Source organism: Panthera pardus, unplaced genomic scaffold (assembly GCF_024362965.1).
Source record: "Panthera pardus isolate Hobbes unplaced genomic scaffold, ASM2436296v1 HiC_scaffold_2, whole genome shotgun sequence".
Lineage (NCBI taxonomy): Eukaryota > Metazoa > Chordata > Mammalia > Carnivora > Felidae > Panthera > Panthera pardus.
Window position 1 is genome coordinate 59,996,438 of NW_026526765.1, and position 21,520 is coordinate 60,017,957.

General features: G+C 42.0%; 2 protein-coding genes across 6 annotated transcripts in view; one reads left to right on the forward strand and one right to left on the reverse strand.

Annotated features, from left to right (window-relative positions):
- DOCK2 (dedicator of cytokinesis 2) overlaps positions 1 to 21,520 on the forward strand; it is a 413,845-nt gene that overhangs the window by 261,400 nt on the left and 130,925 nt on the right. The window lies entirely within an intron of this gene.
- INSYN2B (inhibitory synaptic factor family member 2B) overlaps positions 1 to 21,520 on the reverse strand; it is a 117,844-nt gene that overhangs the window by 62,233 nt on the left and 34,091 nt on the right. Inside the window, exon 2 of one of the 5 annotated variants that reach the window (XM_019450260.2) lies at positions 13,484 to 13,659. The exons of the other annotated variants lie outside the window; for them this stretch is intronic. The gene's annotated coding sequence lies outside the window, so the exon portion shown is untranslated. The remainder of the gene's footprint in view (positions 1 to 13,483; positions 13,660 to 21,520) is intronic. 5 annotated transcript variants of the gene reach the window in all.

Here is a 21,520-nt window from a genome sequence, read left to right on the forward strand (position 1 = left end):
TGAGTCAAATTTACCCAAACACATTCCATGGAAACTCAGGCCTACAGATCAGTTTTGTGGTCAAATTAATGAGGGAAACTCTGCCACTTTTATCCCTTGCCTAGGAATTTGCTATACCTTAAAAGCTCTGAGAATTCCTGCCTCCAGTAAAGATGTCTGCTTAATTTTGTTTAACCCCATGTTTCCCAGCCCATTTCATCAGAGCCCCTGTGCAGAATAAGTGCTCAGGAGAAGATGCTTCCAGAGAGGGGATTATCCCCACAGAGTACAAGGAGATAACTGCTTTTGCTGACGATTAGGGACCACTGTCCAGAACAAGTTGTAAACAGTATTAATGACAATCTTTACCCAAGATCTTAACTGAACCTTTAAGTTCCTAAGTCGAATCGTGCACAACCACAGTATTTTGCCCCTTTGCTGCAAGGAAGAGAATAGTGTGGTGACCCCTCAAGAATGGAGAGATGATCTTTAAAAAAAAATGCTTCAGAGGAGTTGGAAGTTAGAACACTTCTGTCTCTATCAGAATGCCATGCGCCTGCTGGGATTTGATAAACCTTATTTAAGAGCTTTGTCATAACCCAAGTGGCCTTTCTATTCAGTTCATGCATTTCTTTAACTTTCATGCCATTTCAGTTTTGAGAAAGAACGTTAACTCAAATTGCAATAACGTCACTCTTCAGGATTTGCATAGCTGGCGTGCAGCTTTTGGAGGAAGCTTCCCAGAAAGAATTCCAATAGAGCATCCGCATTGCCTAAGGTATTTATTGCTTCCAAAGAGAATTCTCTCACTTTATGGATGAGAGGTAGGGCCTCAAAGAAGATGATCCCTAATTTATGCAGGTAGAACCAAGGTAATATTATGGGATACCAAGAAATAGTGTTAGTGAATAAAAATATTGTCAATAAACTGAAGCCATTAGCTGAATGATCTAGAATCTGTTTACCTGGCCAGGTTAGAGCTTTCTTAATGCCCTTGCTATTGTATTTGAAGCAGGCCTAATACATTTAATTATCTCAATAAGGTAGATATTGGCTGTTACCTTTATAATAATAACAGCAATGAGAAAAACAACCTTAATAATTGAGGATTTTGCAGTTTATAGAGTATCACCTACATTACTTCCTGGACTGATCGAGTTATTTCAATTTATAGATTTACAGTACTCAGAGAGGTTAAGTGATTTGTGTATGGTCACGCAGCTAATGCATAGCAGAGCTAAAGCCAGAACCTAACCCATTGTATTTCCCTTAAATTGTATTGTCTCATTCCCCAGAGTTCCTCAGGCAGAGCTGTTCGATTGGCTATCACCTATCTCTTTTGAGTATCTGATATATTCTGGGGGGCTTTCCAAGGAGAATCATCTGGAAGGGAGCTTTGGATTTGTGTGTTGAGACTGAGTAACCCTTTTATTTAACAAATTTTTATACAGTGATTATTGTCATAGGTTTCTAAACACTTTGTAAATGCCAAGTTGTGGATTTCTCTTATCAGTCCTACTCTGCAGATATAATTTTACTCCATTTTACAAAATAAACCAAGATCATGGGTGCCTGGGAGGCTCAGTCAGTTAACAGTCCAACTCTTGATTTCGGCTCAGGTCATGATCTCATAGTCATGAGATCAAGCCCTGCATCAGACTCAGCATGGAGGGTGGGGCCTGCTTTAGATCCTCTCTCTCCATCTCTCTCTGCCCCTCCTGCTTGTGCCCCTCCTCTCTCTCTCGCACTCTCTCTCTCTCTCAAAATACATTTAAAAAAAAAGAAAGAAACTAAGATCAGAGAGGTTAAATCACTCTACTGAGGATACCACCTGTTTGAACTACAATTTGCACACAGCCTCTCTGGCTCCTTCTCCTTTCCTCTGTTTATGCAAATATGAGATTGGGTAGAAGAATCAGGCCAAGGGTGATTCAGATTGAGAGATTTTTTGTTGTTGTTCTAAACAATATGAGGTTGTCTAGGTGGTAAGCTTATATGGAAGGTTTTCACTTTTTTATTTATACTTTCATATCATTTCTAAATTTTCTACAGTATTTATGTGTTACTTTCATCATTACAAAAGGGTGTCTACTGAAAACAATTATTCTAGTGTGGAGTTTCACCCTTTATGCTAGGCGCTGAAACTGATATATTGGCAAACACACACAAACACATACATGCACAGTCACACACTCATATGAGGGAAATTTTGAACAAGAAACTTGTATTTAACCCCTCTTCATTCCTTTTTGCACATGCCTTTGTGACCTTGAGCATATCTGCACTATTTTGAGCCACTGGTTTCTCATCTGATAAATGGGGAATGACACTACTCCACAGAAGGTTAGGAGGACTAAGTGAGACACAGGATGTGCACGTGCTTTATAAGCTGAAAAATGCTATAAAATGTAAATGACTCTGTTTAGGTAAAGACATTTATGACATGTGTTTGAAAGTTTCCATTCCTGGCTATTTGCATAGATGTTACACAACTTGTGTTTTGGAAAGAATTTTATCCTGCAGCCTTTAGCCACTCAGGATGTGAGCTAGGGTGGAAGTTTTGTGGGATAAGCAATCTGCTGCTCCCTTGGAGAATTCTCTAAATTTGCAAGTAGAAACATCGCAGTTGGCAAAATGGAGCTAGAGTAATAACATTTATCATTCAGGTGAAGCTGTTGTGTTTGCAAAGGGCTTGGTAATTGGTAATTAGCTGACCCCCCTTGCCTCCTCCTGCCATCCCCCACCTTCTTCCTGCCCTGCTGTGTGTGCCCTCTTGATCAGAGGCGGAGGCACCTGCATCCTCCCACTATGTTGCTCCCCACATGGTGTCCAGAAAGTCCCAGTGAGCCACAGCCATCTGATGAGTCAGTACCAGTGGTGAGAGTTATACTGTCCATACAAATGAGCTCTGGCCCTGTGGTCCTGGGCCAGTAGGAAATGAGATCAAGCATGCAAGACATTGGGCTTCAGGCAGGGAGTAGTTTTAGTATAAATAGGAATTCTCTGCCCCCCCCCCCCATCTTATTTCTCTCTTATCTTTTCTCCCTCAAAACCCAACCTCTGCCTTGTCAGTTTCTTGGCATCCAATAACCCATTTTTATTTCCTCCAACCATGTCATTGGCAAACTGGATTTCCCTGTGTGTTCTCTCAAATAGGGTGGGTTTTTCTCATTCATTTGTTCCCAAGAAGTATTAGGACCCAAAAGTCTAGATGATCTTTTGGCCGCTTCTTAGATAACAATTTAGACTCAGTGAACACCCATTTTGTCTCTTCAGCTCCATTCAATCACATTCTTCACCTGAAGGGACTGAGACTTCTTATTAACAACTCCATCCTGCTTAAAAAAATGGAGAGCCTCCTCTTTGCCTTTTAGTGGATCCGAGATACGTTTCTTAAAGAATGGCTAACAACTTAATAATTAACAAAACCATCTTTTCTGACCTTTTTTTTTCCTTTTCATCAATTTGGAGGATTCTGCAATTCTCTTTGGCCTGTCATGAGTAGGTACTCATATTGTTGAAGACCAAGTTACAGTTCTGCAGTTTGGGGCTTCACTAGTAACTACACCCTCCAGAAGCCCCTAGAACTGAAAGTGAACAGTCTGCCCAGGCACAATTGCTCCTTTTCAGTCTTCCTGCGAAGGTTTCCATCTTATCAGTTCTGTCTTGGACTATTTTCCCTAATTAATTTTACCACCTAGAACATTAGACTTCACGTGCTCTCTCCCTGTCTTTTAATTTTTTTTCTCTGTGATGCTTTCTCTCCACTACCCTATCTCCCACCCATCTGTTCTTTTTATGGAAAGTCATAAAGTTTAACATATAGTGAAGAGGAGCAACATTGACTTCATAGGAGGGAGTTAAGGACCTGGTGCAGCTGGGCAGCCCTAGCTGAGCCTCAGTTTCCTGATCTATAAAGTAGCAAGTCAAAACTGCCTCATGGGAAAGATGATGGGGATGCTGCAATGGGTGGGTCAGAGCATTGTCCTGGGTGGAATCTCAACACTGCCATTGACTGGCTGTGTGACCCATGGGGACCTCTGTACTTCATCTTATAAAGCAGGAAAATAATAGCACCTGTTTTATAAGATTGTATTGGAAGACTAAAAGAGACCATTCGTGTAAAGTACTTCACGGGTTGCCAGACCAATAGAGTAATTCCTCCATAAATATTATCTATGGTTGTTGTTGTCATTATTCTTGGAAATTAGCAAGTTCTGGTTCCCTGAGGAAGAGGTGTATCATCACCTGGTTTAGGTCTCATATTTCCACAAAAACAAACTGTGAAGTGCCTAAAGGTACTTTGTAAGCATAACCATGTGCCCAGGGACTCACAGCAGCGCTCACGTGCCTTGGCAGGGTGTCATTGACTCAGGTTTTTGGACCCACTCCTTGGAGCTGATCTTGGCAAAGGGAATTCCTCTCTTAGGATCAAGTGTAATGCTTTGAGAAAACATGGATTTAGAAGCCAGTGAGGCCAAAGGGATCCAGGACCAAGAGTTCCCATAGCTACAGACCCAGGCCCAGTTGGGGACCATGGGGAGGATACTCAATGTCTCTCACATGCTACATGCAGACCTATCTCAGCACCTTGATCTCCCTTGTTGTTAAAAGGAAGAAGCTTTACATACAGACACATTTTTCTTACTTACGTTGAACATCTGGAAAATGAGCCTCTTACCTTCTATATTTTTTGAACTGCCATACAAACCTTGGCATTATTGTTAACAAATAGGCCTTTTTTCCTAATTGCCTGAACCTTAGAATGGGAATGGCTTGCTTTGATCTTTCATGAGTTTGATGGCCAAATCCAAAGAGGGCATGGTGAAAATAATGACTGAGGGAAAATGAATCTGATGGCTGCATAAGGCTGCAAGTTGGGAGCAATGACCTGGCTCAAAGTTTGGCCAAGTTAGGGTGGACCAGAATCTATTCAGAGTAAAAGATGCTTGCTGCATCGTATTATATAGTATTTCACCCATCATACCATGACATAGAGCTAGAGGGGACTGTGAGGATCATTTGAAGATAAACAAACCAAGGCCTCCAATGTTTATAGCTCTATACGTAGAGGTGAAGGCAGGCTAGATGCATTCATTCAACAACTAGGTTTTGTTTTGTTTTGTTTTGTTTTGAGCTTTCACTGTGTCTCAGGTTTCATGCTGAAAACACAGTGGTGAGTAAGACAGGTGATGTCTTCATGTCTACATCTTCCTCTTCTTCTTCAAACAAGGCCAGTAAACAGAAAATATATATATTATATATATTTTATATATTATATATTTTATATATATATATAAATATATATATTTAATATATATAATATTTATATAATTATTATATAATAATAATATTATATAATATTATATAATATATAATTATATATATTAATATATTAATATTAATATATATAATTATATATATAATTATAATAATTAATAATTATATTATATAATTATATATAATTAATATATAATATTATATATATTATATATAATATATAATATATATAATTAATAATTATAATAATTATAATAATATAATATATTAATATATATTAATAATATATAATTATATATATATAAATAATATATAATATAATAATATATAATATAATATTATATAATAATATATATAATATTTATATAATATTTATATATATAATTATATATATATAATATATAATATTAATATATATATATTTAATATATATATTTAATATATATATATATAAATTGTGATACAAAACAAATAATCAAGGAACAGATATAGGGAATATCCAAAAAAGTTAGGGCAGATGTGAGGCAGGTACTTTAGGTAGCTTGGCCAAGCATAACTTCTATGATATATGCTAAAAATTAAAAGATTAGAGGAGTTTGCAATGTGAAAAGTGGGAAGAAGAGCAAAGAACCTAAGAGAATTCCAGATGGAGGACTTGGCATTTATAAAGGCTTGAGGTGGGAAGATCTTAGGCCCTTCTAGTTGTTGAAAGAAGACCACTGGGGATGAAGCATTGAAGCAGCTTCATATGAGTTTGGAGAATTTGGAAGGGCCAGATTATCTAGAGCCTTGGAGGCCACTGTAAGGAGTTTGAATTGTGATTCAAGGCAGTAGCTCTCAAACTTGTGCATGAGTCAAAACCATCTGGAGGGCTTGTTAAACATAGATGTCTGGGCCTTATCTCTAGAGTTTCTGATTCTGTAAGTGAGAGCTGAGAATATGTATTTATAACACATTCCCAAGTGATGCTGATGCTGCTGGTTTAGAGACCAGACTTTGAGAACCACTGCTCTAAGGCCATGAGGAACCTATCGGAAAGATGTTTAATAGAATTGTCAGAATTTAGTAACCAACTAAGTGTGGGGTTCAAGAGGGATAGGAATCAAAGATAATAACAAAGGTATAATCCTATATGATTGGGGGTAAACTATGAAGGAAAAAGTCTTTAGTTGGTTTTGGATGATGAAACAGTATAGCTAGTAGGAATCTTTCATGGGTTTCAGTGGATATGGGAATTCACACATCCCTAAGCCTTTCAAAGATGGGTGGTAGAGAGGGTACAAATGTAGAGGAAGAAGAGGCAGAAATATGATGATGTCAACCTGGAATTTCTCTAGGTCCTCCTAGCCAACTCTTTCCCCCTGAAAACTTGGGGCCAGCCACCTCATTGGCTTGCCCTGCCCAAAGACAAGCGAATATTGGCAACATTTTCAGTCCACCAGAAGATAGGGTCTATAGTTAGTCTTGCTGCTACACATATTATACCTAGTGATCCCAGATGGACAGGCTCATTCTTATGATCCTCCTCTTCTACCATCTTGTAGTAGTCTGGTTTCTACTTCCTGCATCCTAAAGTAAACAAACAAACAAACCCCTAATTCCTCCAACCAGTGGTGCTAACCAGTGGCAGTGCTGCTGACCAGGGACATTCACTCTCCACCTGGATGAACTGGGTCTAAGTGTGCCCTGCCCTGCCCTGGAATGCCCCACTGTTTTCATGTGGTCAGTTAAGTTTTCCAGTCCCAATTCCACCAGAGCACAATTTTAGCTCCTTGCCATGAGTATGTGCTGCTCAGAGGAAATCCAAGTCTGAGGGTAACTTTTGCTGGGCAGAAGGACAAAACTAGTGAATGACATGAAGCATGGTCTATCCAAAAGAGAGGCCATGAAAGGACGGTGTCATGGAAGCCAAAGGAAAGAAACATTTTTAAAAAGGAGAGGCTCAGGTACATGCAAACTGTTGAAAAGTGTAAGAAATTAGAAAAAAATAAATGATTTGTCAACAAATCATGACAACTTCACAGAGAACAGTTATACAAGAGTGGGTGGATAGAAGAAAACAGCAATCAAAGCCCAATAATGCACATCTAATGCTATTAGGTTAAATACTACACAAGTAGTTGAGTGATGAAAATTATTAATTGTGCACATGATGCTCACTCTATGCCCCGGGTACTTCTAGTGCTGCTTGAATAGTGGAATAATTGGCAGATAACTGCACTATTAATTATACCAAGGCTTGCTTGGTGGTAGACTAAAGGCCAAACATGTAGGATGAGGGGTATCTATGTATTCCTTTTATCTCTGTGCCCTGAGAAAAGGGAATGGGATGCTCAAGGTCAACTTGAACCTGCAACTGGCCCAGTAGACTGAAGTTCTACTGTGCTCTGCCTTGAAAAGGAAATCACAGTATCTATGCAGTATGCCTACACACGTTCAGAGGCCACCTGCCGCATATATCCAAATGGCACTTAGGCACAGGAGGGGTGAAAGATGTTCTCAAGCCCACCGCATAAAACATTTATAAGCCAGGCCCCCAAGGACCAGTATTCTTCTGTCACATCCATCCTTGGTCACATGGTAAACATTCCCCATTCCTTGTTCTATTGACACAAATGAAACTATCCCATACGGGTAAGAACAGGCACGAAATCCATAGCTTTTCACATCTGGATTTTCCACAAAGTCAATTATGGCAAACTGTATGCAGAATATCTGGCTTACCTTGTCATGAGATGAGTAAGGTAGTAAGAAGCCACCCTATTGGAGGCTGAAAGCTTTGAACCAGTGCTATCCAACAGAACCTCCCGTGATGACAGAAGTCGTGTTTTGTGGTACCAATGTGGTGGTGATTAGCCATGAGTGCCCGTGAGCACTTCAAATAGGGCTAATGTGACTGACAGACAAATTGACAAATTTCAATTAATTTAAATTAAGTAGCCACATATGAGGAGTGGTTAAAGCACAGCTTCAGAAGACACTCCAGCTTTTCTTCCTTATTAATGCACCCACTTCTGGGCTGCATGTCTGGGTGTGAGGGACCTCAGGGCCTCTTAGGGTGGTGATGTATGTCCTCCAGGATGACATTTCATCTTGGACAATTTCCCTCCTCCGATCAAATGAGAACTTCACTCGCTCCAAATGAGTAAAAATCTGCCCAGAATTACTTAAGGGGGGTGAAGGATGAACATATTAACAGGCTAAAGATAACAAGAAAGTCCTTTAAAAATGAATGTGGTGGCTATTTAATGCTGCCAAATCAATTTGTGCAAAATAATGAAAGACAAGGATGAGTTGTGGCTGACAGGGAGCAATTAAGTTTTGTGATTCTGCCTTGAATTATTAATTTCAAGAAGGGTTGTTTCTCTCTCTTAAATCTACATCTTCTTCACCCCTAGAGTGATGGTGGAAAGCACTTTACGTGTGAGCCTCTCTAGATTGTTGAGCAACCTTGGTTTCTTTTCTCATGCTCTCAGCAATCCATCAAGGTTTACATTTGTTTTTCTCCCCACATTTGCACAATTAAGCTCTATAAATAAGTGTTTTTAAAAAACCAGCAACAACAGGGGAGAGAGCATCCTCATCACATTTCATGGGTGAGCCTCCTTCATGGGGTGTCCTCACAGCCATGGCACGCACTCGCCAGAACAAGGGAAGCACACACACTGGGGAAAGTGAATTCATGTGAGCTCATTTTCCTCCTGGGAAAGATAAAATGTCTTTGGCTGGTCAGCTTGCTTGGTGAAGTCACTGTGTTACTGACATCCTTGATCTCAGGATTAAGCCTTGTATGTGGGATGCTTTCGATCATGAAGGGTTCTTTTGTACAGAGCCCAGACTTGGGAAGCCATCTTAAAAATGCACATGCATTCCAAAGAACACTGAGAGAATGGCTTAGCTCACATCAGCCCTTTGCTAACAAAAGCCATCAATGCATGTGCCTTGCTACCCACAGTGGGTCAGTAGAAAGGACACCCAAGCTAGAGCCATTCCAAGGGGGTTTGGTTTGATGTGGCTGTCTCTCAGGAAATGAATAATTGCTTGGTTTCTTTGAACTTCAGTTTTCTTTGAAGAAACCCTTCCCACCTATCCAAGTGCACTAAGCCCATGGCATATAAAATGAGATTTGGTTATTTTATGAGATAGCAGAGTTTTGTGGAAAGTGCTTTGGGATCAGACTGATTGGAGTTTTAATCCCATTTCTGTCACTTTCTAGCTGTTTGACTAGAATGGGACAAAAGATCCCTGAGATTGTTTCCTCATCTGTGAAACTAGGCTAATGATACCTTGTAGGATGACAGGGTTAAAATGAGGAATGTGAAGTTTCTGGTGTAGTGGCTTACATGTGGTGTGGTTCTAGGAGACACAGCCAAGAAATCCAGGAGACAGTTCCCAGCCAGTCCCAGAAACAGTGTGAAACCTTCCTCCAGGGAACCTCTGTTTTGATCACTTCCCTCTTGCCAGCCCTTTTCTTTATTCCTCTTGTGCCATTGTGTGTCAGAAAAAAATGTCATTCATTCATTCATTCATTCATTCATTCATTCATTCATATATTCACCATATATTCACAAATACCTCTGAGAGCCTAGGGCATGTCAGGAGCAGCTATAGGTGCTAGGGTTATAGCAGTGAACAGAATCCTGACCACATATTTGTATTTTAGTGGGAAGATAGACACAGATGCAATAAACAAATGAAGACATACTGTCAGAAAGTGATTAGTGCTATAGAGAAGGTAAAATAGGACAAAGCGATATGATGGAGGTGATGGAAACCGATTTAATGTTAATGGCCAGCATGTGATCTTTAAGATCACCTGCACACATACACACACGCATATGCACAGTGAGGAGGGTAGATCCCCTATTCTATGAAGTGAGGAGGACATGGCATGAGGATCCTGGGGGCAGGGGATGTAGGAGGCAGGAAAACCACTGGTATAAGCCAGGCTGAGGAGGGGCTGAGGAAGGGAAAGAAGGTTCAGGTAGGTGACATGAGGTAGGGAGATCACTGGGAGGCAGAGAAGGCAGCTACCACATGGGGAGATGTGAGCAGGGAGAGGGAGGGAAGGTGCTGGAGACTTCCCAGTTGATGTGACACACTCCTAGGCCTCCTCATGAAGCCCTCAGCAAAGATGTGTGTGACTGACACTCTTGATGTAGGTTTTGGTGACGGGGGACTTAGATCTGGGGCATATGGAACCGACTACTGAGTGAGAGTAAGGCTGGCCCACCAAGCCAATATTTATATACTTCTTGTTTTAAGTGATCCAAACACTGTAAACAAGTGTTACATAAAAAACAATCAAGTCCCTTTCACTGTTCCCTAAATTCCAGCCTCCAAAAGTGACCAGTCTTAAAAGTGAAATGTGTATCCCTCCTGATATTTTCCTATAAATACACAAACACAAATGCAGTGTTTAAAGATAAACAGTGGTTTCCTTCTCTCTCTCTCTCTTTTTTTGTTTTTTGAGAGATCTGATATCATAGTTTCCCAGGAACCAAACCCCAAGAAAGACTACCAGAATATTCTAGTATCAATGTGGCATCCTTAAACTATAGCAATTCTCACAGAAAAGTCTCTCTCTTGTCCCCATTGCTACATCCTAACTGTTCCTCAGCACACTCCACATCTGCCTGCCGTTCTCTGCAAAGAAATGGTTTCTCCAGCAGGTCTTTACAGGCAAGATTATATCATGCTCCCATCCTAGCCTCCAGTCATTAAATAAGAGAGATTCCCTGCCACTTGAGGCCCCATCACTTGAAACACGGTGGGGATAGGGACAAGGAAACTTAATAATTCACCTCTTGGTGTGCTCTGAAAGGGAGAGGAGCTCAGTGACACGTCGCCATGGAGATCAGGTTGTGTTTACCAGTAGCTTCCTCTATTGGAGTGTGGCAGGCTAGCCTGTGGGACCGTGGCTCTCAACCTTCACTACACACTGGAATCACCTGGGGGCTGTGCAGATATTGGCACCTGGGTCCCACCTGCAACAATCCCATTTCATTAGTTGTATTGCAGCCTGGGCATCCCCAGGTAATTCTCATGTGCAGGCAAAGGTTGAGAGCCAGTGCTGGAAGTCAGCTCTCCCTGTTCTGGTAAATTAGTCATTATCCTGAGCATCAGGAGTCAGCATAAATGAATTCAGTACTTTGTTTTATATTAATACTGATACCACTTTCAGCTGGGGAAGCAGTCTGCTCGTTTGTCCACCTTTCAGAAACAATGCATCTCTAGTTCAACTCATGCCCTTTCCTTTGATTCAGTCTCATTCCCGATGAGAAGGGGCAACACATGTGGATGTCAAGGGGCCTTGCTGGCCTTTGTTCTGGAAATTTGGCCATAGCATGCTAGTAGAGTGCTTGTCCATATGAGGCTTCAAGCAGCTTTGGGGTCAGACACCCACCTCCCCAACTTCCAGGCAGTTGCCATCTTTTGCATTCCCTTCTTGGATTTCCTTCAACATGCAGATTGACGAGGCAGGGAGTTGATAGGGGTGGCTGGAGTCCAGACTTGATGTAATCACTGAGAAGAATGAACAAAGTGTACTCCAGGGAGTACCCACGATTCCTGACCATACTTCTGGTGTCATCTCTAATGGTGCTGACTTAGAGACCTTGCCTGCTTTTGCCTCACTCAGCTTGACCAGAGTCTGTGGCTAATAGGCTTAACCATGTTAGACCTAACCATGTGGGGCACAGAGCGCTAATCTTCCCTTTGTACTGTGCATGGATTAGTATTTGCTTTGTAGCTCACCTCACATCTGTGGGGTGTCCCCAAGGTTGAGAAGTGCTGAGGCAGGGCACCAAGTAGATGCCAGATATGGGGTGGCAGTAACCAGGAACCAGAACAAGGCCTGTGTCACTTCCCTTATTTTTCATTTAGTAGAAAAGGAACAGAATTGTAAATCCCTTGGGACAAGTTCCCTCCACCATCTTTCCCCGGGGAGTAAGACTTCCTTGGTCTGGTCTGATTTACATTACCCTCCTGAGTACTCTAGTAGTTGTCCCTGAAGTGCATCATAGTTGAAACCACCCTGTGTTGTCACCACTGACTTACAAACCCTTAAGGGCAAGGTACCACAGCACCTGTCATATGAGGAGAATGCATGCAGGCAGGCAAGGAACCGAACACTTGTCAGCATTCACACTTCTCCCAAGCTAACTGCATACACTAGATTCATGCATACCTAGATCTAAATCCTGCTTTTTATTTCCTGGCTGCCTGACCTTGGGCAAGACACTTCACCTTGCCAAGACTTGTCTCTCTTGTTTCCAGGATGGAGCTAGTTCTGAGATCCAGCCTATCAGGCACTAATGAGTATGAAATGTGATAGTGTATGCTAAATGTTAGCACAATGTTGCTCACAGGCTTATGACTCGATGAATGTTGGTTATCATGCCATTATTATCATCAGTTCCATTGCTATCTATGTGATATAGTCATTTTATCACATCATCTACAAATTGGAAAATATAATATGATATGTTGCCAAAACAACTTTAACCATCTAGCCTTAGTATTAAGTCTGATTTAAAAAAAATTAAGTGGTCTGTGAGGTGAAAGAACTAGGCAGGAGTAAGCTAAGCTCTATCAGCCAGATGTGAATCTTATCCACCTACGTACTGGCTTAAATCAGGTTGCTTAATCTCGGGAACTTCTGGTAGAGCACTGGAGAGGGAGTCCATTGAGCAGGCTGCTAAGCAGTGGTGAAGACACATTGGCAGAGTTTCCAGGACTGGCCTGCACTGTGTGTGCACAGTCCTGGTAATTGGAGGGAGCCACAGCGTACGGGGATGGTCTGCAGTTCACTGTACTATTGCCGTTTCTGAGTACATTTGTACACAGCTTGGAAGAGCCAAAATCCATGAGTCACAGCAGAGATGCCCTCTCCTGTACATCATTGGATCAAAATTTAAAATCAGCAAAGAAGATCTTGACTCACAATGACAGCGTAGGAAAACGGAACGTCAGGCATGTCCTTCTGATCCTGCCAAGGCGTCACAGAGGACTGGATTGTTCTAGCTCTCTTTCCTTTCTTTGGTGCTCAGTCACCAAGGTCTGACATGCTGAAAGGCAGCTCAGCAGAGAAGTTTGGATTCTAAAACCACTAGAGCCTTTGGACAGCAGCCATTTGAGTATCAGGTCAAGGTTTGGGAGACAGCATTAAGAAGCGAACATTAATATATGCTAGTTGAGAATTCAGTGCTTTATCATGTCCTACCTACTTAGCGGTGAAATAAAGGTCTTCATAGTAGAGCAGTGATGAACATCGCAGATACGGAGAAGTCATCCTTCATTACTGTATTATTTTGCTTAGAGTTCCAACCGCTACGTTCTGTCTTAAAACTTGTCAAACTGTGCACAGTACACTGACTTCATAGGAGAAAAATGGGTTCTCTAAAAATATCAAAAATCAGACATTTCTGGTAGAACAAAACATTATAGCTTAAAAGTCCTACAGATAAATAATAATTAGGAATGACATTTACTCAGCAGAGCACACAGAAAAAGCCATTCTCTATCAGCTACATCTTTACATGACTGTAGTTTCATGCCTCTCAACACAACTAATGAAAGGCCAAGTCAAGTCAGCTACCCTTTGGGAAGTTAGCAGAAATTTTTTTTCTTGGGGGAAAAACAACTTTAAGGAAGTATTTTTCTGTTTCCTAAGTATTTTTGCAAATGAGAACAAATTAGTTCCCCAGTTGTCTGAAAATTTTCAAAACCACCTGTCTGCCCTTCAGGAGACAGAGAACAAAATCAACAACGTCTACATCTTGACGATATGCACAGAATCAAACCCCAGAAGCATAAAATGTTTTTTAAGAGACCCAAGAATGATAACACTGTCAGACATCATTTTATAGAGAAGGCAATGCCAGTGCCTCTACAAGAGTTGGGGCCAGGGAGCTTCAAGGAAGGGGCCCAGAGTGAGCATTTAAAAAGGCAACATTAGTGAGGGTCATGCAAGCTCAGGGCACCTCTCTTCCCACCCCCTAGTCTCAGCTTTGCACCAAAACTCTGAACTTGCCTGACAATTTTAGGGGAGGAAACTGAGGCACCAGGAGGTGAAGTGACTCGTCAAAGGTCTCACTGCTAGTCAATAGCAGACCTAGTGCCGAGAGAAGGAAACATAGCCAACTGCAAGATAATCAAAATGAATAACGATAACTATTCTGTGTGTCTTTATCATGGTCATTATCAGCAGGTCTTTATCATGGTCATTATTGGTCATTCTTTTCTTTATTAATTGGTAAATAATTGGACATCACTGGAGAAACCGGCCTGGCTACCCGTTCACCACAGGGTAGAGCATTTCCCAGAGTGGACAACCTTCCAAGGAGGGTGCATGCACTCCAGGCTATAGATTTGGTGCACCAACACTGCATCATCCCCATGAATAATCTGTAATCAGAGGATAATAATTAAGATGTGGCAATGCCCACTTACTAAATTAGCTAAATTGGCAAAACTCAATTTAAATGGCAATTTTGTCTCTAGTGATAGAATTATAACAGCACCCTTCGCTTAATGAGCAAGACACTTAATAATTCAAATATACTTAGAGAAAAATCAAACAAAGCTTCTCCATTATGGATTAGCTCTTCCACCGCTTTGCTTGCCACAGCTTTGCAAACACTGTGACTTAGACCCTCTGGGAGGAGAGGGGTAGTATTTAGTGAGTTGGTAGGGGCTGGCTAGCTTATGGTCAGGGGAATCTCCAAGGCAGTACCCAGCCTACATTCTTTGACCTAAATCAGTCTTGACAGCTCTTGTTGTTATCTTCAGCTGGCAGACATCTTTTGAGAGACTGTATGTGGCAGTGGTTTAGAGGAGCCAGCAAACTACCTGATTTTGTCAATAAAGTTTTATTGGAATACAGCCATGCCCATTAGTTTACTTATTGTTTATGACTGCTTTCACATTACAAAGGAAGAGTTGAAGAGCTGCAGTGGAGACTTTATGGCCTGCAAAACCTAAAAATGCATTATCTGTTTAAGAAAAATCTGACCCTTGGGACACCTGGGTGGCTCGGGCGGTAAGCGTCTGACTTCAGCTCAGGTCATGATCTCACGGTGTGTGGGTTCAAGCTCTGTGTTGGGCTCTGTGCTGACAGCTTGGAGCCTGAAGCCTGCTTCAGATTCTGTGTCTTCCACTCTCTCTGCCCTTCCCCCACTTGTGCTCTGTCTCTCTCAAAAACAAATAAACATTAACATTTTCAAAAAATTAAAAAAAAAAAATAAAGAAAAGAAAAATCTGACCCTTTATGAACACTTTTGCCAAGCCCTAGATTTGGGTTTGCTTCCTGGATCTATGTTGCTAGGGTGCCTGACCTTGGATAGATCTTTCTCACCTTGGATAGATCTTTCTCATCTTCCTGATCTATGGTTTCCTTAAATGTAAAATGGAGATAATACAAAGCCTGTCTCCTGAGGCTGTGAGAATGAGGTGAGGTAACATGCTTATATGTGCTCACCACATAGTAAGTGTTCAGTAAAGGGTTAATGATGATAGAAACATCTGCTGAGTACTTACTATATGGCAGACCCTGTTCTAAGCTCTTTCTATATATCAACTCAATACCCACAGCAACCCTATGAGGTAGATATTATAATTATTTTTTCAGATGAAGAAAGATGACTTATTTTTTTTATCCGTTCTTCTAAACTCCCTTATATTCACTTCCTGTATATAACACTTTCGCCCAACCTCTACTGGATGGTAATTGGCTCAAGGGCATGATTTTTCTGTGCCTCGTTACCCCTGGACAACTGGGGTCTGGAATTCAGCAGGCATCAGGCATGCCACCCATGTTACCCATGGTCACTAAGAACATTGAAGTGCAATCTTTCTTCTCTCACTCGAGTGGTGGGCCCCTTCGTCCATTCACCCGAACTTGGAGAACTGTTCTGTCTCGGTTCTTCATCTTCCAAACCAACTTCTCCTGCCCTTTACAGCGTAGCGGTTGGTGGCATCACCAGGGTCATCACCTCCAGGTGCAGTGGGTCATATAGTGAAAACGCAAGCTGACTAAAATTCTGAGATTGTACATTTTGAAGCTAACCTGTATTGTGTCCCTATAATCCTCTGGCCATGGAAGTTACCCTGCAGGGGCGAACTGCCCCCCCCAATGCTTACAGTCATTCAAGGAATATTTATTTACAGAGCTACCACAACAACTGCCACTTTAAACAAGTCTTGTTTTTCTTTTTTTTTTTTTTTTTTTTTTGCATAAAAATAAACGGTTCTTTCAGGGATCTCCCATGTCCAAATATTTGTTTTCATATAAAATTAATAAGATGCTTAAAGTTCTTGTAAGCGACTCAGCTCTCTGTTAAGGCCCCTGAAGGGTATAAGAAACAGGAAAAAAAAAAGTCACCCTATACTTGTTAGCTCCCCCTATGCGTCAGACAGTACAAGATTCTTTGCTCACTTTAACTTATTTCCTTTACCAAAAATCCCGTAAGGTAGAGACTTTCATTTCCCAGTTACAGATGGAAAAATGGAGGCTCTGGGCATTTAAGTGACTTGCGCAGGTTAGCTGGCAGAGTCATCTTTCACTTTTACCCCCAAACCTATTTGCCCCCATCCTCCTGGGCGTTTTCTAGAGCCTTGGGGACCGCTGCAGTGCAGAGAGGGGTGAGTAGGTGGGTCCCAGGATCCCCGTCCATCTGCTGAAGCAGCACCTGTTCCACTGTTTTCTGTATTAGCATTCCACTGATTTTTAGAAAGGGACCTCCTGCTTTACAAAAGGAAATAAAAAGGGCTTTGGAAAGTAAGTGGGCCTTTATTAAGTTCCAACTGTGTGCCAGGCTCTAATCCAGTGATTCTCAACTGGGGGTGACTTTGCCTCCCTACTCCCCCCAAGGGAAAATTGAACATCATCTGGAGACATTTTTGTTTTTCACAAGTTGGGAATTGCTTCTGGCATCTAGTGGGGAGAGGCCAAGGCTGCTGCTGCTTATCCTACAATGCACAAGACTGCCCTTCCTACTCCAGTGAAGAATTACCCAGTCTCAAATGTCAGTAGTGCTGAGGATGAGGACCCTTGATCCATGCTAAGTCTAAGTATTCAGAGGTGAGCAGAAACAGATATACAGTCTGTCCTCATGGACAGTGGGGTAGGCAGCTATCAATCAGGGCACCCACAAATAAGTCTTTCATTAAAAACTGAAGAAGTGCTTTGAAGGAAAAGCGTGTAGTGCAAGGAGAGGACATGGCAAGGAGTCCTTGTCTGGGAGGTCTGTACAGCCTGAGGTTGGAAGCCTGCAGAGGGCAGGTAGAGCGACACAGTGTTCCAGACACAGGTCACTGCAGGTGCATAGGCCCTGTGGAGCAAGGGCAAGTGGCTATTTGAGGACCCTTGAGCTGGAATGGATTGTGCAAGGGGCATGATACATGATGAGGGAAGGGAGGATCAGACCAGGCAGAAAGCCTAGGCTACTTTAAGGATTCAGGACTTCATCCTAAGAGTTGTGGGTACCATTGAAGCGCCTTTCAGCAGGACATGACCCGATTCTGTTTGGGTCAGAAAAAATCACTGTGATGATGGTGTGGAAAACAGACTGGAGAATAAGAGTGGCCATGGGAAACTAGCAGACATGTCATGCTATGAGCTGTCTCTAGGTTGGAGGGATGGGATGGGGACAGGTCCCTCCAGAACAGAGCCCCCCTTCTCCAAGGCTGCCTGTTTCAGCTTAAGCTTAACAACAGGGTCGCTTTGCAACAGGAACTCTGTCACCCATAAATGTCAAACCCCATCCTTTCCCCCAATTTAAAAATATGCACCATTCAAAAGTAAAACTCTACCATATCATTTGGGCTTCACATCTGTTCTACAGTTGCAAAATAACAATTCCACTGCTGCTGTTAGTGTGAATAGAGTAACTTCCACATGAGAATGATGCAGGCCTGTCTCTAATTTCTTTTTCCTTTATTGACCTTTTGCAAAGTGTCAGAAAGCAGATTCACTCATTAAGATGTTGACACCTGAGAAAGTCTGTAGTGTATCTTATTTATGGCTGTGTGTGTATGGGTGGTGGAGAAGAGAGTTAAAGAATCAACTGTCAAGGCAAGAAAAATACTATTTTCCTTGGTCTATTCTCTCTCTGCCAGTGATTTCTGCCTACTATGATTCATGGAAGGGTATCCATGCCTCTATCGTGGTCTAATTAACTTAGAAGGAGACTAGCTTGAAGGGGAAAAATCTGGAAATGCAAGAAACATGGGTCTGTGGAATTGGCACAATTCATTTCTGATTAGCAACAGTTCATGCACTCGTCCATGAACTACACAGATGTTCAAGTGAGATGTCTTGAGGTATCAGGAAATTATCATAAATTTGAACTTGTTTGTAAGCATCTATTTCCATATTTTACAGAAAACTGTAATTTTCTCTCCCGAGTCCCCCCTCTGATGATGAGGAGGAATTTTTCTCCAAGATGGTGCCAGTTTCACTAGCTGAAGCTTTTATGCATTGAGGATATGAGGTGGGTAGGGTCTGACTTTGGCCCTATAAGGGATACAGGGAAATATAAGATAGTCCTTGACCTTTACATACAGGACACTACAGGGCTCAGGAGCCAGTTAAACCACCAATCAACCTACTGGAAGTTTAACAGTCTTTAATGCTCTCAAGACCTGGTGTAAGCTTTTCCTCCATAATTGACCACTATAGGGGTTCTCTCTAAGTATGGGTTTGCTTATTTCAGCTGAAGTACTGGGATAATAACACTTTCTTCACAATATTATTCAGGTTAAATGAGACACTATATGTAAAATTTCTAGCAAATCATATACATACATACAACAAACATTGTTGTTAATAACAATAGCCAAAAAAAAGAGAGATAAATAAATATAGGAATGTTCCAGGATGAGCTGGATGAGTCTGCACAGCTTAGAATGCCCCCTGAAGCTTCTCTACTCCATAAAATGGGGGGTTAACTAAAATTTTCCCCGCATCCAGATCAAATGCCCTGCTTTGTAATATACCTACATGAAGCTGAGTTTCAGCTTTGGAGAATGCCTCAGGAATGTGAATCAGATGAATAGATTTTAAAATATTCATTGGCACATTCCCTTTTGGGGCAAACCATGATTTTCTGGATTATATTTCTTCTGCCAAATAAGCAGCAGCTGTATGTAGGGTTGGTTCCACGCTCAGATCCTGGGCAACACTGAGTTCCTCAACTTGTGGCCTATGGATCAAATTCCACACATGGATGTAATTTCTTGGCTCAAATACTTTTTTAAATGTGAACTACATGCTAATATTTAAATGCTAGGAGTTTTCGCATTAAAAAGGACATACTTATGGCTTCTTTTAAGAAAACGGAAGATCTGGATACGTAGGATCCACATATCTAGACAAGGCCCATCTCATATGGAGTAGTGGTTATTCCCACAAGGCCTGGCAATGATTTTCAGTTGCTTTCAGATCCTAGCTTACATATTACATTAACTACCTGCCTGGCCTCCCCCAGACATTAGAGTTTGCAGACTCTATGACAGTGGTTCTCAAGGTAAAGTTCCAGGACCTACAGAATCAGCATCGCCTGGGAGCTTGATAGAAATACACGTTATCAGGCCCCACCCACACCGACTGAACTGGAACCTGTGAGGTGGGCCCAGAACTTTGTTTTAGCCTGCCTTCAAGTGACACTAAAGCTTGTTATGCTTGAGGACCCCTATCCTGGAGTGAGGGGCACATGCTTGAGAATGAGAAGAACTGGTTCTAAGTCATCACTGCCCCTTGCTGTGAAAACTTAGAAAAGTTGCCTTACTTTTGGGGGCCTTATTCGCCATCTCTGTAAAGTGGGAGAATTAGAGACTAACTGGCTTCCAAGAGTCTTCTGACTTAGCACACTTCTATATGCTTCAGGTCTATGGGCTAATAACTAGCATTTATAAAGCACTCTCCATGTGCCAGGTCAGGGCTGAGCACTTTACCCAGATGATGTCGTGTAGCTCTCACTGTTGCAGTGGTCCTCAAAAGGGACCATTTGAAAGAACAGAAAAATGAGGCACAGAGGTGAAACAACATGCCAGAGGCCCTGACAGAGGAACCTGATTTTATGTAACCTGGAAATCTGGTGAGCCCTTGACTACCTGATATTCTGCCTGCATGGAGAAGTGTCTGAAAGGTAATGAGAATGTTGTGGCTGGCACCTTAGAACAAAGCAGGCTGGCCCTTCAAGGCAGGCAGGGCATTTTCTGCTAAGCAAGAAGTATTATCAGAAATACAGCATGGCAGCAGTCGTCTTGCCCTGCCCCAGTGACAAGCAGCAGGCAAGGACCCTAAAAGTGGGGCTGGTGGGAATATGGAGGTTTGGAGAAAGGGAGAACAAACAAGCATGTGTAGCGAGGACCAGCCAGGCTTTGAAACCCCACCCCCTGCCCAGCCCTCATGGAATCCCAGCTCTAGCCCTTACAAAGTGCTAGACCCAAATGACCTTGAGGGAGCATTTCACCAGCTTGAACCTCAGTCTCCTTATCTGTGAGATGGGGACAACAATACCCACTTTATAATGGTTGGGAGGATTAAATGAACAAACAGGTTTATAAAGGCACTGGGGAGCTATCATCCATACTAGTATTTATGCCCCTTCTGAGCAGCCTTGGGAGCCCCTTGCAGTATTGACTGTGATGATGCAGAAGTTGAGTGATCTCAGTGGGAAGAAGCCTCCCTCCTCAGTCAGCCCAGTGGGCGCCATTCACTTGGAACACTTCACTTCCCAGATGTCTTGTCTCATTGCCCTATCTCCATCTGCCAAATGTTCTAATTTTCTTTCCTTTCAGACCTCCTCTCTGGGGTCTGTCTCCCCTGAGAATGGCTGGCAATTAACTCTAGAAGGATTTAGATCCATATTACAACTTCAGAGTTCCTTCTTGACAAGATTAGGACAAAAGAGCATTTGCAACCATGAAGAGCCTCTGTTCCCAGATTAGGGAATATGATATAGTTCCTTTCTCTTCCTCCTGACCCAGGAAGAATCCTTCGGCATGGTTCAAAAGGTATGGGTTTAAAACCAAACAGCCCTGGCTCTGCCACTTACTGGCTCTGTGGCCTTGGGAAAGTCACTTCACCTCTCTGGAGTTGTGTTATCATCCATACGGTGGGTCAATGCCATAACAGGTACATCACGAAAGGTAGTTCTTTTCCCTCCTCCAGTTAGAGAAGATACGGCATTTTGTGCAGAAAGATCGGGAGGGTAGGATAGAATATAATTGAACTCTGGGTCTCAGAGTAAAAATT